At 42.4% G+C, this 16961-nt stretch overlaps 1 long non-coding RNA gene across 1 annotated transcript; it reads right to left on the reverse strand.

The window, feature by feature from the left end:
- Positions 1-522: 522 nt before the first annotated feature.
- On the reverse strand, positions 523-16909 carry LOC123383781. Its single transcript, XR_006593993.1, has 3 exons — positions 16733-16909; positions 16226-16411; positions 523-1375 (listed from the first exon to the last, which is right to left on the reverse strand). It is a non-coding gene; the product is annotated as an uncharacterized LOC123383781 (long non-coding RNA).
- Positions 16910-16961: the final 52 nt, after the last annotated feature.

Here is a 16961-nt window from a genome sequence, read left to right on the forward strand (position 1 = left end):
TCACCTCCTCCATCACCTATGTAACCAACACCTTCTACTAAATTCTGTTTTATTTTTTTATTTTTTTAATGTTTATTTTTGAGAGAGAGAGAGACAGAGACAGAGAGAGACAGAGCGCGAGCAGGAGAGGGGCAGAGAGAGAGGGACACACAGAATCTACAGCAGGCTCCAGGCTCTGAGCTGTCAGCACAGAGCCCGACATGGGGCTTGAACTAATGAACTGCGAGATCGTGACCTGAGCCAAAGCTGGACGCTTAACTGCGCCATCCAGGCATTTCGATTCTGTTTTAAATAACTACAGTGGTTTCGATTTTCCTGCCTGGAGTCTGGCTGATACACACAGTATTTTTTATTATTATTTTTTTAATGTTTGTTGATTTTTGAGCAAGAAAGAGAGAGCACAAGCAGGAGAGGGGCAGAAAGAGTGGAAGACACAGAATCCGAAGCAGGCTCCAGGCTCTCAGCTGTCAGCACAGAGCCTGAGGCAGGGCTCAAGCCCACAAACTGCGAGATCATGACCTGAGCCAAAATTGGATGCTAAACCGACTGAGCTACCCAGGTGCCCCTTGCACGGTAATTTTTTAAACTAACTATGCAGTAAAGGATTAAATCAGCAGGACTGGAGTCCTCAAACTCTGCACAGTCCAAAGAAAGGACTGGCCTTTGGTTGGCTCTGGGAGATAACCTATAAACCCTTGGAATATCCTGCCTGATAAGACCGTCTTTCTATACTCAGGGCCTTGGGTCACACCAGATAGCTTATGCTAACAATGTGACTTGGGATGAATGCCTGTTTTCATTTGCCTGGGGCCTTGGCCACGCTATTTTAGTCTGACTGATTGGGGTGGGGAGTGGTAATGGAAGACTACATACCTGTGGCCAGTCATGCGGGTGCTCCATGCCTATACAACTGACCCTCAGTAAAAACCCTGGACACTAAGGCTCAGATGGTTAGCAACATTTGCGTGCACTGTCATACGTCATCCCTGGGAGAGTCAAGCTCTGTCTGTAGGACTCCCCTGGGTGAGGACAACTAGAACCACACATCTGGTCTCTGCTGGACTCTGCCTGATGTACTTTTTTCCTTTGCCGATTTTAAGCATTATTCTTTTGCTGTAATAAACTGTAACCACAAGTGTAACAGCTTTTCTGAGGTGCGTGAGTCTTTTTAGCAAATCATGAACCTGAGGGCGGTCCTGGGGGCCTAACATACCAATTACAAAGGAAATTCTTTTTTTCACAAAGAAAATGTCTAGAGTCCCCAGAATTTAAGTAACTTACCTGAACTGAATGCAGGTTCTACTTGATTCCAAAGGCCTACCTCTGTCACGATGCCACACTGCCCCTCATAAGGACAGAGCAGTGGAGGAGAAATCTGGAAGCAGAAAGACTACTTGACTGAATATTTGAAGTAGATGGCGTTAAGGCCCCTTTTGGCTCCAATAGCTTATAAACCTATAAGTTAACAGACACCTATTGAACTCTTACATGAAGCAATTATTTGCTTGCCAGGGAGTGACTAGAGAAAGTTTGTGTGGACGAGGCCTCCTGAGCTGCACAGTGAAGGAGGGCTGGACACCAGTGAAACAGGATGGAAGCTACTGCAGAAGTCAGGGAGACAGGCAGGCGGCCAGGACTACGGGGTGATAGGGGAGAGGGAGGGACAGGGTGGATTCAAGTGACCATGCAGGAAACAGTCTACTGGAGCTCTCCGCTGGGAGCCTTGTTTTCCACCCCTCCCCTACACTGGTGGTGTGCTAGACAATCCCCTTTCCAAAAATGATATTGGAAAATGAAAGCCAGACATGGACATCCTCTCTGATTGCTCCCTTTCCCTTGCCTCACCCACCCACAGCAGACCATGTCGATTCTGCTTCTGAAACATTCCTATGTAGGTCCCATTCTCTCTCTCTACCTCTTCTACCTCAGCCCAGCCCAGAACTTTCTCTAACAACAAGCATTTGTTGAGCATACTTATTATGTGCCAGTTAAGTCCTATTTTACATTAATTTTCAAGCTGAAGAAATAAGTTTTAAACTATTGCCTCAGCTAGAGTGTGGGCTTTGAGAGAGCAGAGATCTTTCCTGTCCTGTTTGTTGCTGATCCCCAAAGCCAAGTGCACAGCCTGGTCCATAAGAAGGAACTTTGCATGTATTTGCCAAAGAGACAGGGAAGAATGTAGATGGATTGGATGTGACAAATGAGGGGAAAGAAGATGTCAGGATGGTTCCAGGTTTCTGGGTTAGGCAACTGGGGTGGTGCCATTGGCCAGGTGAGGAACCAAGAAGGGGCAGCCAATGGGTTAGGCTGGAGACAGGGGGATGGACTGGATTAGGGAATGTGGCACTGAGAAGACACTTATTATGTTGCCCTGGTTCTGGAGCTCAGTTTTGGGTGGAAGATGCGGATTTAGGAGTGGTCGCCACATAAGTAGTAAATGGAGTCTGGGGGTAACTGAGATAACCCACGGAAGTATGTTGCGTTCTCGCTTGAGAAGACGTAGGGCAGAGCCTTAAGCAACGTCAATGTCTGATGTTGTGAGAAGAAAGCATCTAGCAAAACAGCAGCTGAAAAATTAAGTGGGAAACCAGGGCAGTGTGACCCCTCCCCCACAGAAGCCAAGGAAAAAGAGAAGGGGGTGCAATGTGGTATCTACAGGCATCATTGGGCTGGAGCATATGTGGTTTTTTTGGTCTGTCTTCTTGGCCTGCACAATATTTTAAAACATTTTGAATTAGTTGCTAAAATTTCAACTATGTATTTCTTTTTTTTCAATACTTTTTAAAAAAGGTTTATTTTTATTTATTTTTAGAGACAGAGAGAGAGTGTGAGCAGGGGAGGGGCACAGAGAGAGGGAGAGAAGGAGAATCCCAAGCAGGCTCCACGCTGTCTGCATAGAGCCACACGCGGGGCTGGAACTAACAAAACAGGAGATCATGACCTGAGCTGAAATGAAGAGTTGGATGCTTAACCAACTGAACCACCCAGGCACCCCTTAAACTTTTTTTTAAGTTTACTTATTTACTTTTGAGGGGTGGGAGGGGCGGAGAGAGGGGGAGAGAGAGAGAGAGAGAGAGAGAGAGAGAGAGAGAGAGAGAGAGAGAGAATCCCAAGCAGGCTCCACCGTCAGCCCAGAGCTGGGCTCAATCTCACATGAGATCATGACCTGAGCTAAAATCAAGAGTCAGACACCTAACCCGACTGAGCCACCCAGATGGCCCCAAAATAAGAGTATTTCTTTTGAAATCTCTATTCTAGTTTCCCTGGAAAAAAATGGAATATGGGCCATTCTGGGCCTGAATTCCTGTATGCCAAGAGCCAGGTGCCATAAGTCATAAATGGCTGTCCCTATTAGCTGAGGTGTGAGGCCTGGCAGGTGTCATTCACCATCTGGCCTAGTCAGCCTGAGCTGCTATAACAAAATATCATAGACTGGGTGGCTTACACTGTAGACATTTATTTCTCACAGTTCTGGAGGCTGAGAAGTCTAAGATGAAGGTGCTGACGGATTCAGTTCCTAGTGGAAGCCTGCTTCCTGGCCTGCAAATAGCCACACCTTTTGCTGGGTGCTCACGTGGCATTTCCTTGGTTCTTATCCACGGAGAGATCTTTCTTCCTCTTCCTATAGGGCACTAATCCCATCATGAGGCTCCCAGCCTCATGTCCTCATCTAAACCTCTTAATACCATCACATTTGGGATTAAGGTTCCCATATATGAATTTGGGGGAGACACAAACATCCAGCCTATGACACCATCTCAATCGCATTACTGCTTTTCTTCTAGTAGGGTTAAAAGAAAGGAGAGGTTTTCTTTTTTCTTTTAAGATTTTATTTTTAAGTAATCTCTACACCCAACATTGGGTTCAAACCTACAACTGCAAGATCGAGAGCTCATGCCCTACTGACTGAGCCAGCCAGGCACCCTGAAAGGAGAGGATTCCTTAAATGTATGTTTCTACCGAAAGTAGGAAAACAAAAGATAGACTAAGACAGTCAAGCACTTCTTGAAAAATGGGAGGGAACATATTTCTAATTGGACATGCCTTCTCTGCCTATGAGATTTATTTTTTTGTTTTTAATTCTTAAAAAAAAATTTTTAATGTCTGTTTTTGAGAGAGAGAGAGAGAGACAGAGTGTGAGCAGAGGAGGTGCACAGAGAGAGGGAGACACAGAATCTGAAGCAGGCTCCAGGCTCTAAGCTGTCAGCACAGGGCCCTACGCAGGGCTCAAACTCACAAACTGTGAGATCATGACCTGAGCCGAAGTTGGATGCTTAACCGACTGAGCCACCCAGGCGCCCCAAGATTTCTAAGATAGTCCCCAGGGATCCTTGCCTGCTGGCGCTCATGCCCTTGTCTAATCTCCTCCCTATGAATGTGTGTGTGTGTGTGTGTATATATATATATATATATATATATATATATATGATATATGATATATATCTTTATATATATATCGATCATACGTACACCTTTATTAAGGTATAAAGGTATATGTATAGTATATGTATATATTATACATGTTTAAAGTGTGAGATAATATAAAATATACATACATATATACATATGTATATATATATAAAGTATGAGATAATAAAGATATATATGTATAATTGTGATAAAAGCACATAACAGACTTTATCATCTTAACCATTTTTATTTTAATTTTTATTATTTTTTTTCATCTTAACCATTTTTAAGCGTACAGTTCAGTAGCATTGGCTATATTCACATTGTTGTATGACAGATCTCTAGAACTTCTTCGTTTTGTAAACTGAAGCTCTGTATCCACGGAACAACGTCATTTCTCCTTCATCTCAGACCCTGGTAACCACCATTCTACCTTCTGTCCTTAAGATAATTTTGACTACTTTAGATGACTTATGGAAGAGGAATCATACAGCATTTGTCTTTTTGTGACTGGCTTACTTCACTTAGCATAATGTCCTCAAGGTTCATCCCTGCTGCAGCATGCGTCAGCATTTCCTTCCTCTTTTAGGCTTAATCATATTCCATTGTACGTACAGACCACGTTTTGTCTACCCATTCATCCATCAATGGATACTTGGATTGCTTCCACCTTTTGGCTATTATGACTAGTGCTGCGATAAACATTGTGTACAAATATCTCTTTTAGATCCTATATTCTGTTCTTTCGAATATATCCCCAGAAGTAGAATTACTGGATCATATGGTAATTCTGTTTAATTTTTTTGAGGAATCACCATACTGTTTTCTACAGCAATGGCACCATTTTATATTTCAGCTAGCAGTACCTAAGCGTTTCAATTCCTCCACATCTGTGCCAACACTGGTTTTTCTGGGGGATTGTTTGTTTTGGGTTTTTTGTTTGTTTGTTTTTTCTATAGTGGCCACCCCAAAGCACATGAGGTGGTATCTTACTAACTAAACGTGTGTTGTTTTTGGCAGCTGAGTTTTGGGGTGATTTTTACGTAGCAAGAAATAAGTAATATACCATTTCATTCTGTGAGTTCCAAGAAGGGAGTCTGGTTTCCAAAGCAGCTGAAAGGTTGAGCAAGAGAACTGAAACAAAAGCTCCCGCAGTCATCACATAACAAAGGTGGGGACCTTGGGCAGAGCAGACTCGAAGGGTGGGGGTGGGGTGGGCAAGGCTGGGCAGCAGCAAGCCTGAAGGCAAAGAAGAATAAGGACAACTTTTTAAGTCGTGGTCTGTAAAATTTTTATGGCTTGTCTATGTTCTTTCCAGACCAGGTGAGATAAAGGGAAGATGGTAGTAGTCAGGAGGGTTTTATCCTTTTTTCCTTTTTAAAATAGGAAAGAATTGGTCATGTTTAAATGCCTATGGCACTTCTGGTGGGACTAGAACTGGAACCCAGCCTGAGTGGCTATCGAGCTTGCACATTTACCAAAAGGTTTTGCTTGCTTGCCTAATTCTGAAGCAAAATAAAAAACAAGACAATGTAAACCAGCAATGTTCTAATTTTATTTCCCTTGACTGGCTATTTTGAGTGTTTTTTGGGTGGTAAATATTAAAGATTTAATTATTTCAAGGATTCTCCCTCTCTCTTTCCTCTTGGTGCCCCTGTTTGGCTGGGTTGCAAATACATGTTCAATCTGTCTCTTGGGCAATCCAGCTCCCTACCCTTCCTTCCCCAATGCACCAAGTCTTGGTCAAGTCTCTTCCAAGCAAAGCACAATACATATGCATAGTAGGTCCCCGATGACATTTTTTGCAAGAGACAACAAAATGGCTGAACTTCCTGGGGGTTCCTGAGTCAAAGGTCCTTCACAAACTGTACCATAAACATCCTCCAGGGGGGTGCCAGAGCCAAGTCCTTGCACATGAAGTGTGTTCCTGCTTTATTCACACAAGTGTAATTTGTGTGCACTCCACTACATCATGCATGTGTATTTTAGCTGTTTAAGTAAAGACAGACTTGTTCTGGGGGCCTTCTGACTACAGAATCCCCAGACCCAGGCACAATCCAATGTTTACTGGGCCCAGGTGTTATTGTTGACATAAAGCAGTCAAGGGGTGGGGGGGGGGTGGGAGGGGTGGGGAAGGCCGGGCCTCAGAGCTTATCACAGATACTCCCTTTGGATATACTGGAAGGTCATTATTCTTCTGTCTGATGGGTGAAGATGTTCTAACCCTTTCTATGCACTGTCACCAGCCGCTGATGAATCACGAATAAGTATTCAGCTACTCCACCCCTCCTGTGGATGCTTCTCCTCCTACCTCGCAGTGACAGGAAATCATCTCTCAGTAACCTTGAAGCTCTGCTACAGGTCTACTGGGCTTGCAGTTGGCTCAGGGTCCCACACTCAGAGAAGAGCAGTACGGGTGTTAATTTGTTGCTTGGGAACCAAGGGTCCCCAAGAAGCTGAGTAGTGCCCTCAGACTCCCAATCTGGGGCTCTGTCATCACACACACACACACACACACACACACACATCATGTGCTTGCACACAGACATTGATTTGACTTGAGATGTTACATCATGATTTTCTTTTCAGGAAACCATCAGTGATCAACGTGAAGTAATTTACTACAGAAAAAGAATAAATGTGGAATTGCTCAGATCAGGGCTGGAGTCTAGGCTCTGCCATTCATTCATTCGACTGCTGTTGCCGAGTTCTTACTATGGGCCGGATGCCAGGGACAGGGCAGTCAAGGAGCTGCCTTAGCAGCTAAAGGTGGGGAGATGACAATAAACAAGTGTGATGGTTAATTCTGTGTCAACTTGACTGGGTTATGGAGTGCCCAGATGTCTGGTCAAATATTTTTCTGGGTATTTCTGTGAGGGTGTTTTGGAATGAGATTAATATTTAAATCAGTAGACCGAGGTGTACCTGGGTGGCTCAGTCGGTTAGTTGTGCAATTTCGGCTCAGGTCATGATCTTGCAGTCAGTGAGTTCGAGCCCAAGAGTCGGGCTCTGTGCTGATAGCTCAGAGCCTGGAGCCTGCTTCAGATTCTGTGTCTCCTTCACTCTGTGCCCCTCCCCTACTCATACTCTGTCTCTGTCTCAAAATTAAATAAACATTAAAAAAATTTTTTTTTAAATAAATCAGTAGACCGAGTAAAGCAGATTGTCCTCCTCAATGTGGGTAGGCCTCATCCAATCAGTTGAAGACCTGAATAAAACAAAAATGCTGAATAAGAGGGAACTACATTTGCCTGATTGCCTTCAAACTGAGGGATCAGCTTCTCTTTTGCCTTTGTATTCGAATCGAGGCATCAGCACTTCCTGAGTCTTGAGGCTACCAGTCTTTGGTTGGGAACAACGCAATCAGCTCTCCTGGTTCTCAGACCTCTGGACCCGAACTGAAACTAAACCATCGGCTCTCTTGAGTCTTCAGATTGTCAGCTCCCCCTGCAGATTGTCAGACCTTCCCACTTCCATAACTGTGTGAGAAAATTCCTTACAGTAAATCAATTTCTCTTTCTCCACATGCACACACCCTGTTGTTTCTGTTTCTCTGGAGAATCCTGACAAATACAGCAAGCAAATCAATGATCCATCTGACAATGACAAACTGCTGTGAGGAAAATAAAACAAGATCGAGGAAAAGAGGAGGGTGGTACTTTAGCTATGGAGGTCAGGGCCACCTCTCTGAGGAGGTGGCCTTTCAGCTAAACCAGACTGAAAGAGCAACAGCCATGTAAAAGATGTGAGGAGATGGTTGGGCAAAGGCCCTGGGGTGGGCAGGATCCTGGAGAGCTGGAGGGACAGAAAGAATATCAGTATGGTTGGAAGGGAGCATGGTGGGAGAGGGAGGAAGTATGCAAGGCATTAGGGATTCACAGGCCGTAGGGGGGAGTTTGGATTTTGTTCCTAGTACGAGGGTAATGTTTTGGAAGATTCTAAGAAGTGTAACACTCTGGCTGCTTGCATTTCTAGCTTGCTATATGATCCTGGGCAAATGAATGTTCCTCTCTGAGCTTTAGTCTCCTGACATCATTGTGAGGATCAAATGAGATAACATAAGAGAGTGAGTTAGTACTCTGTCCCACCCAAAGAAGTGGCAGTAGAAATGTCAGTTTCTTTTCCTGGTTGTTCACTAGGGGCAGTGACTGGTAAATGTTGACACTAAAACAAGCCGGGAAAGTAGAACTGACGTGAACTTTCTGGAAGGCAGTATCGCCATATACTTTAACAAGGGACTACCTCCCATGTGGCCCAGGAAAACAATGAGAAACAGAGACAAAATGAATACCAAAGATGTTCATCACAACATCACTTACATAGAGGAAAACCGGAAACAAGTAAATGTCTGAGCTAAGGGGTGGGTTAAAGACACTTTGGTACATTAAAGCTAGAGTTTTGAAGTTGCAGAGACATGGCTCTTCAAGGGCGCTCCCTGGATGACTTCTGGCAAGTCATCAAATCCTGTAAACCTCAGTTAACTGGGAAAACAGAGACAACAATAGCACCCCTGCCACCTAGGGTTGTGATACGATTACATGGAAGTGCACATGTGCACTTGGCACCTGGCACCTGGCACCCATCAGGCTCCAGTAGGATGTGGGATCCCTTGGGGAAAATGCAAGGACCCCAGGTCAACTTTTAAAAAGCCAAAAGCTACATACATATATAAAATCGATAGCTGTGCCTCAGGTTACTTAAATTGACCTACAGATTAATGCAATTGTAATTAAAATCCCACACGTTTGTTTGGTTTGTTTATGGCATAAGCTTTATTTGGAGGATTTCTATGGAGGAGGAGAAGCCAAGAAGAGGCAAGGCATTCTCCAAAAAGGATAATAGGGAAAACCTTGCTCTACCTGATATTGATATCAAGACTTATTCTAAGACTATGATAACTAAGACATTGTGGAATAGACACAGGGATAGACGGATTGACAGGGATAGAGAACAGGGAGCCTAGACACACACCCATGGAAATGGGGCTTTGATATATGACCGGATAAATAGAATATAAGTGAAAGACTGATACAGGACAAAAGTGGCAGTCCAGATCAGTATGGAAAGAAAGGATTATTCAATCAATTGTGCCGGGGCAGCTGATTATCCATACTGGAAAAAAATGAAATTGGCTTCTTGTCTCACACCATACCCAAATTTTTCAGATGAAGTCAGAAATTAAACGTGAAAAGCAAAATTTCTTCTAAAGAAGAAAACATAAAACTATACTGTTTAATACATCAGGCACTAACCACACATGGCTATTTTAAATTATTTTTATTTTGGAGGGCACCTGGGTGGCTCAGTCGTTTAAGTGTTGGACTCTTGATTTCGGCTCAGGTCATGATCTCATAGTTCGTGAGTTCAAGCCCTGCATCTGGCTTTGTGCTGACAGCGTGGAGCCTGCTTGGGATTTCTCTTTCTGTCTCTCTGCTCCTCCCTGCTCGCATTCTCTCTCTCTCTCTCTCAAAAATAATAAAATAAAATAAAGAACACCTTTAAAAACATTAAATTATTTTTATTTTTTTTGTTCATTTATTTATTTTGAGAGCCAGATGCTTAACTGACTAAGCCACCCAGGCATCCCTCAAATTATTTTTAAATTAACATTAAGTAAAATGTAAAATTTAGTCTCTGGGTCACACTAGCCACATTTCAAGTGTTCAGTAGTCACATGTGGTTAGTGGCTACTGTCCTGGATATCACAGATAAAGGACATATCCATCACCGCAGAAAGTCCTATGGAACAATATTTGATATAGAAGAATATCTTTCCATCCTTGGGAAAGGGAAATATTTCTCTAAAAAGACAAAAAATGCTATCCACAAAGGGAAATATTGATAATTCAATTCATTAAATATTCACACTTCTATTTATCAAAACATACCATAAAGCAAATGAAAAGATAAGTCATGGGGCACCTGGGTGGCTCAGTCGGTTAAGCATCTGACTCTTGGTTTTGGCTCAGGTCATGATCTCACAGTTTGTGAGATTGAGCCCCGTGAAGGCTCTACATTGAGAGCACGGAACATTTTTGGAATTCTCTCTCCCATTCTGTCTCCCCACCCCCCACCCCCCACTGCGCACATTCTCTCTCTCTCAAAAAATAAAGAAACTAAAAAAAAAAGAAAAGACATGTCAAGAACCGAGAGAAGATTATCTGTAATAAATGTAATTGACAAAGATTAGTGCTCACAAGATAAAGAGAACTCCTACATATTGGTGACCAAAAAACAACAACAAAAGACATGAATGGGTATTTCAGAGATGTTTCATAATTGTCCAATAAACAGATAAAAGATTTTCAATCTCAGGGAAAAGCAAATTAGACTTCAGTCATATTCCATTTATAGCCACTAGATAGGCAAAAACTAATTTTTTTTTCAACGTTTATTTATTTTTGGGACAGAGAGAGACAGAGCATGAACGGGCTAGGGGCAGAGAGAGAGGGAGACACAGAACCGGAAACAGGCTCCAGGCTCTGAGCCATCAGCCCAGAGCCCGACGCGGGGCTCGAACCCATGGACCGCGAGATCGTGACCTGGCTGAAGTCGGACGCTTAACCGACTGCGCCACCCAGGCGCCCCGGCAAAAACTAATTTTAACAATACTGACTTGGAGAGGATGTGGATTCATGGTGTGACTATATAAATTGGTACAACAACTTTGGGAAACAATTGGAAATTATCTTGTAAGGTTTAATATCCTAGGCAATTCCTCTCCTTATATATATGCAAGAGGCATTCCTACATATATGCATAGAAAACAGGCACAAGAATGTTCATAGCAGCAATTTTGGGTAATAAAAAAAACCCGGAGGGGTGCCTGGATGGCTCAGTCAGTTAAGCGTCTGGTCTGACCCTTGATTTTGGCTCAGGTCATGATCTCAGGTGTTGTGGGATCAAGCCCCACATCAGGCTCTGCACTGACATCTGCTTGGAATTCTCCCTCCCTCTCTCTCTCTCTCTCTCTCTCTCTCTCTGGCCCTCCCCTGCTCCTTGCTTACTCACTCTCACTCTCTTTCTCTCTCTATCAAAATAAATAAATAAACACTTTAAAAAAAAACCTGGAGGGGCGCCTGGGTGGCTCAGTCGGTTAAGCATCTGACTTCAGCTCAGGTCATGATCTCGCAGTTCCTGAGTTCGAGCCCCTCATTGTGCTGACATGACAGCTCAGAGCCTGGAGCCTGCTTCAGATTCTGTGTTTCCTTCTCTCTCTGCCCCTCCCCTGCTCACGCTCTGTCTCTCTCTCAAACATAAATAAACATTAAAAATTTTTTTAATTAAAAAAAAAACCTGGAAACAAATTAAATGCCCAGCATTGGGAAAACAGATAAGTATGTTGTGGTATATTCACCATGGAATATTATACAGCCGTGAAAAGGATAAACTACAGTTACATGACTTTAAGATAAATCTTCGATAATGCTGAGTACATTAAGTCCTGGAATACTACTTATGGTGTGATACTATTTTTATAAAGCTCAAAAATAAACAAAACTTACAAAGTTCATTCTTTAAGCATGCATACATAGATGATTTTTTTTTCAAAAGGCAGGGAAACAATACACTAAAAATTCAGGGTGTTAGTGACTTCTGGGGGGTAGGTATGGCATGATAATGTAGAGGGATTCTGGTTATTGGTGATGTTCTAGATCTGCATTTGGGAGGTGAGTTCAGGAGGGTCATTGCATTATCATGCCCCCAAACTTACACATGCATTACATAAACTCCTTTGTATGCACCAAATGTAAATAAAGATGTAATAAAAAGGGAATAGTTTTCTCCTTTTCATTTTACTTTTCTGTATTATGATTTCTTCCCCCCAAATATATATGCTTTTTTTTCCTAATCAGAAAAAAAAGAAATATATTACATTATCTGGGAAATGTCTCTTGCTAAATTCAGGAATCATTTATAAATAGAACTGTGTTAGGATACTTGGAAGAAATGGTGTAAGAAAAGCATATCTAAGAGGCTGACCAATTTCCCTGGTCATTTAATAACTATGTGTGGAGTACAAACCTTCCTGATGGTGGCTTGACCCTGAGATTTCCTTTCAGTTGATGGCTCAGAGTTCAGGAGAAGAAGCATCAGTCTTTGGCAACCTGAGAACCTAGCTGTGAATGCCAGCTCTGTCATTCAGTAGCTGTGTGTCCTTTGACAATGTACATAACTTCTCTGAGATTTGGATTCTTTGTGACTGTAAGAGCACAGTGATGTTTACTTTGAGCTTTGCTTGGGTGGGTTAAGGATAAAGTATATGAAGTGTCTGTCTTCTGGTCTGCCCGCACTTATATTGTGATCCTCCTGCCCCAATAATGATCGCACCTTATTATAGTGTAGCCTTTACAGGTTGCAAAAGTGTGTGGGGAATTATAGTCATTATCTGATCCTGAAAAAAGGCCTAGCTTTATTAAAATAATACCTTATATGTATAGAATACTTGCTATGTTTATAAGAATAATATAATAGTGGGTGCTCAGTAAGTGCTGATGGAATAAATGAATGAATGCTTTCAAAGGTGGGTGTAACAAGAGAAAAAATAGTGGACTGCTTCTTTTGGGAATTCATTTTATAAACTTTTTTAAAAGTTTTATTTATTTATATTGCGAGAGAGAGAAAGCATGCGTGAGTGGGGAAGGGGCAGAGAGAGAGAGAGAGGGAGAGAAAGAATCACAAGCAGGCTCTGTGCTGTCAGCACAGAGCCCAACACAGGGCTCCATCTCACGGACTCAAGTCATGAGTTGAGATCAAGAGTCAGAGGCTTAGCTGACTGAGCCACCCAGGCACCCCAGAATTAATTTTATGAGGCTAGAAGCTGCCTCTAAGGCAAAGGTAGGCAGCAGGTCTGAATCTCCCTGTTAAATTGAGGGGAACTTCAGGGCAGGCCAGAGCCCTGAAGCAGCCCCTGAGTCATTCTGGTGAACAGCCAGAGTCTGGCAAGGGGTCTTGCACTTGTCAAAAGACCCTGGCAGGGCCTTTTCCAGCTCTTGCTTGTGAAAAACTAGAAGTAAAAAGAGAGAGTTGGTGCCACCTGGAGGGTGAGAGTAGGCAACTCAGACAAAGGCTAGAAAAATTCTTAGAATAAGACAGGTCTTTTAGTTCAGGGGTACAGGTGGGGTGGTGGTGGTAAGAATGTACCTTAAAAATAACCTGTGCTTTTTAAAAATTAAATTGTTATTGAGATACCTGTAGATTCATGAGCAGTTGTAAGAAATAATATAGAGAAATGCCAAGTGTCCTTTACCCAGTTTCCCCCAATAATAACATTTTGTGAAACCATAGTGTATAGATAAATGGAACAGAATTTAGAGTCCAGAAATAAAGCCATACATTATTGTCAATTGATTTTTAAAATTTTTTTAAATGTTTATTTATTTATTTTGAGAGAGAGAAAGAGAGATAGAGAGTGAGCAGGAGAGGGGCAGAGAGAGAGGGAGACAGAATCCTAAACAGGCTCCACACTGTCAGCACGGAGCCCGATGCAGGGCTCAAACCCACGAACTGTGAGATCATGACCTGAATCGAAATCAAGAGTCGGGCGCTTAATTGACTGAGCCACCCAGGCACCCCAAGTGTCAACTGATTTTTGACAAAGGTCAACACCACAATTGTCAAAGGCCAAATTGACCAAACACAATTCAATGGGTGAAAGAACAGTCTTTTTGACAAATAGTGCTGGAACAACTGGATATCCAAAAAACAAAAAAAAAAACAAAAATGAAGTTGGACCCCTACCTCACACCATATACAAAAACTAAAATGAGCCAAAGATCTAAAATTTAAGAGGTAAAACTATAAAATTCTTAGGTAAAAAAACATAAGGATAAATCTTCATGACCTTGGCTTAAGCAATGATTTCTTACATATGACACCAAAAGAACAAGCAACAAAAGAAAAAATAAACTGGACCTCATTAAAAAAAAAAACAACTTTTCATCTTCAAATGACATTGTAAAACAAGTAACAAAAAGACAAGCCACAGAATGTAAGAAAATATTTGCAAATCATATACATGATAAAGATCTAGTATCCAGAATATATAAAAATATCTTACAACTCTAGAATTAAAAAAAAAAAAAACAATTTTAAAATGAGCAAAGCATTAAAATAGACAATTCTTCAAAGTAGAATGCATACAAATGGCATGTAAGAACCCAAAATATCATGAACCATTGAGGAAATGCACATCAAAACCACAATGAGATACCATTTCACACTCACTAGGATGGCTATAATCAAAAGACAATCAAAAGATCAAAAAGATAATAAGTGTTGGTGAGGATGTGGAGAAACTGAAATTGAAATTGAAATTGCTGGTGGGACTATAAAGTGGTGCTGATGCTTTGGAAAATTAACTGTTTATAATGTTAAACTGTTATCATATAACCTAGCATTTCTACTCCTAGGTATACACCCAAGAAAAATGAGAATACATGTCACATAAAAACTGGTATACAAATGTTCATAGCAGCATCATTCATGAAAGCCAAAAAGTAGAAACAACCCAAATGCCTGTCAACCAATAATACATGATAAATGAAATGTGGCATATCCATAAAATGGAATATTATTCAGCAATAAAAAAGAAGGACTCACTCATGCTATGACATGGCTGAACTTCAAAAACATTATGCTAAGTGAAAAAAGCCAGATACACAAAAGGCCACATATTGTATGATTCCATTTATATGAAATATCCAGAGGAGGAAAATCCACTGAGACAGAAAGTAGATTAATGGTTGGGGAAGGAAGGGGAGTGAGGAATGCAGATTGACTGCTAATAGATACCAGGTTCTTTTAGGAGTGAGGTCTGCAATTAGCAGCGATGGGTACACAATTCCAAAGACACTGAGAACCATGAGTTGTGTATTTAAAAAGGTGAATTTTAGGTAGTGTTACAGCTCAATTTTTTAAACTAGTAAAATTAATAAAACATAATATCACAACCAGTGTATTGAATATTGGTACAATCTACCAATGTTATTCATTGTTTCTCTTGTACTTTCAGTATTCTGTGTCTTTATAAAGGACTTAGCAATTATCATGAAGAATGTATATTAATATTTAAAAACAATAAAAACCGTACAATTATATATATAAGCCCTTCCTTAGAGCCCATACGATTATCTATACAAGCCCACCCCCTACAATTCTCATTCTCGGAAAGGTATTTGTAAAAATTGTACATTTTGGCCTCGGTATACGGTTTTATAGAATATTAAAACATAGAATTATATTTTAGCATATCGCCTCCCAAATCATCAGAAATATCCCTTTAGAGAGGGTGTGGAATATTTCATCGGATAGATACACCATGATTCCCTCAACCATCTCATTTTTGCTGGTCATTTAGAATGTTTCCAGGTACTTTGCTGCACACTGCCGCAGTGAGCAACTTTATTTTCTTGAGGATGATTTCCACCAGATAAGGGGTGGGTTACTGGTTAAGGATTTTGAACATCTTTCTGGCTCTTAACAATTTCATCTTGGCTCAAGATCCCCCTCCCCTGCTCCCTCCAAGTCCCCAGCCTCCGTCTCGGCAACGCCAGACCCTAGAGGCTGGCCCCTCCCCCTTAGTCCCCTCCTCTCGCTAAGCTGTTACCTCCTCTTTCACTTGTGGGCCTCAGCCCCAGACCCCTGCCGCTTGTGTCCACTCCTGGCTCACCAGGTCTCCTTCTCCCCCGCCCGGTTTCGGGCAGCCCCCTCCTCAGGCAAGCCGATTGCCTGCCATGCGTCAGCTCTCGGCCACCCTGACTCGGGTTTGCCGTAGCCAAATGCAGTTTGGCACGCTGGCACGCACCATCCTTACCTTAGCTTTAGGGTGTCCCGCGCAGATGCCCAGGAAGACCTAAACTGTGGGTGACGTTTCGTTTTCCCCTTTCAGCCCATTCCAGCCTTCTGCGCTAGGGCGGCGCATCTAGTAGGCGCTCGGTAAGTATCCAAAGTATTTTAAAAGCATATTGAAGTTCCTATGCTGGCTTTTTACTTTCGATCCCTGAAAGTTAATAAAGTACAAAACAATTTGCACCAGGATTAGATGTGATGGGGGATGGGGGTGGGCAGATAGGAATTATAAGAGAAAGTTCATGCATTCATTCAGTTAACAGGAATTGACTTGAGCACCTACTGTATGCCAACACTAACCACGACAGTGAATAAAAGACAATAAAATCGATAGTGTAAAAATACAGTGTGTTATATGGTGGTTCGAGCCAGGGAGAAAAAAAATCAGGCGAGGTAAGGAAACAAAGTGAAGCCACCCAGAAAAGGTGAAAATAGTAACAGGTAACAATTGGGTGTCTACTGAGGGCCTCACCTTCGAAAGCCCCTTTAAAATAACGCCACAACGCAGTGAGGCAGGAACGACCGCTCCCATTGCACAGATAAGGAGGACGTAAGGTGCAGAGTTGGGGTGGTCAGCCCCGAGTCTAAGGCCTCCGCCCTTCCCCCCGAGCCCCTAGCCCTGGGCCCGCCCCTCCCCGGCAGGGAAAAGGTTAACGCCGGGCGCAGCGACGGAGAGTGTGCGCATGCGCAGAGCGCGGATT

Source organism: Felis catus, chromosome A2 (assembly GCF_018350175.1).
Source record: "Felis catus isolate Fca126 chromosome A2, F.catus_Fca126_mat1.0, whole genome shotgun sequence".
NCBI classification, from domain to species: Eukaryota; Metazoa; Chordata; class Mammalia; order Carnivora; family Felidae; genus Felis; species Felis catus.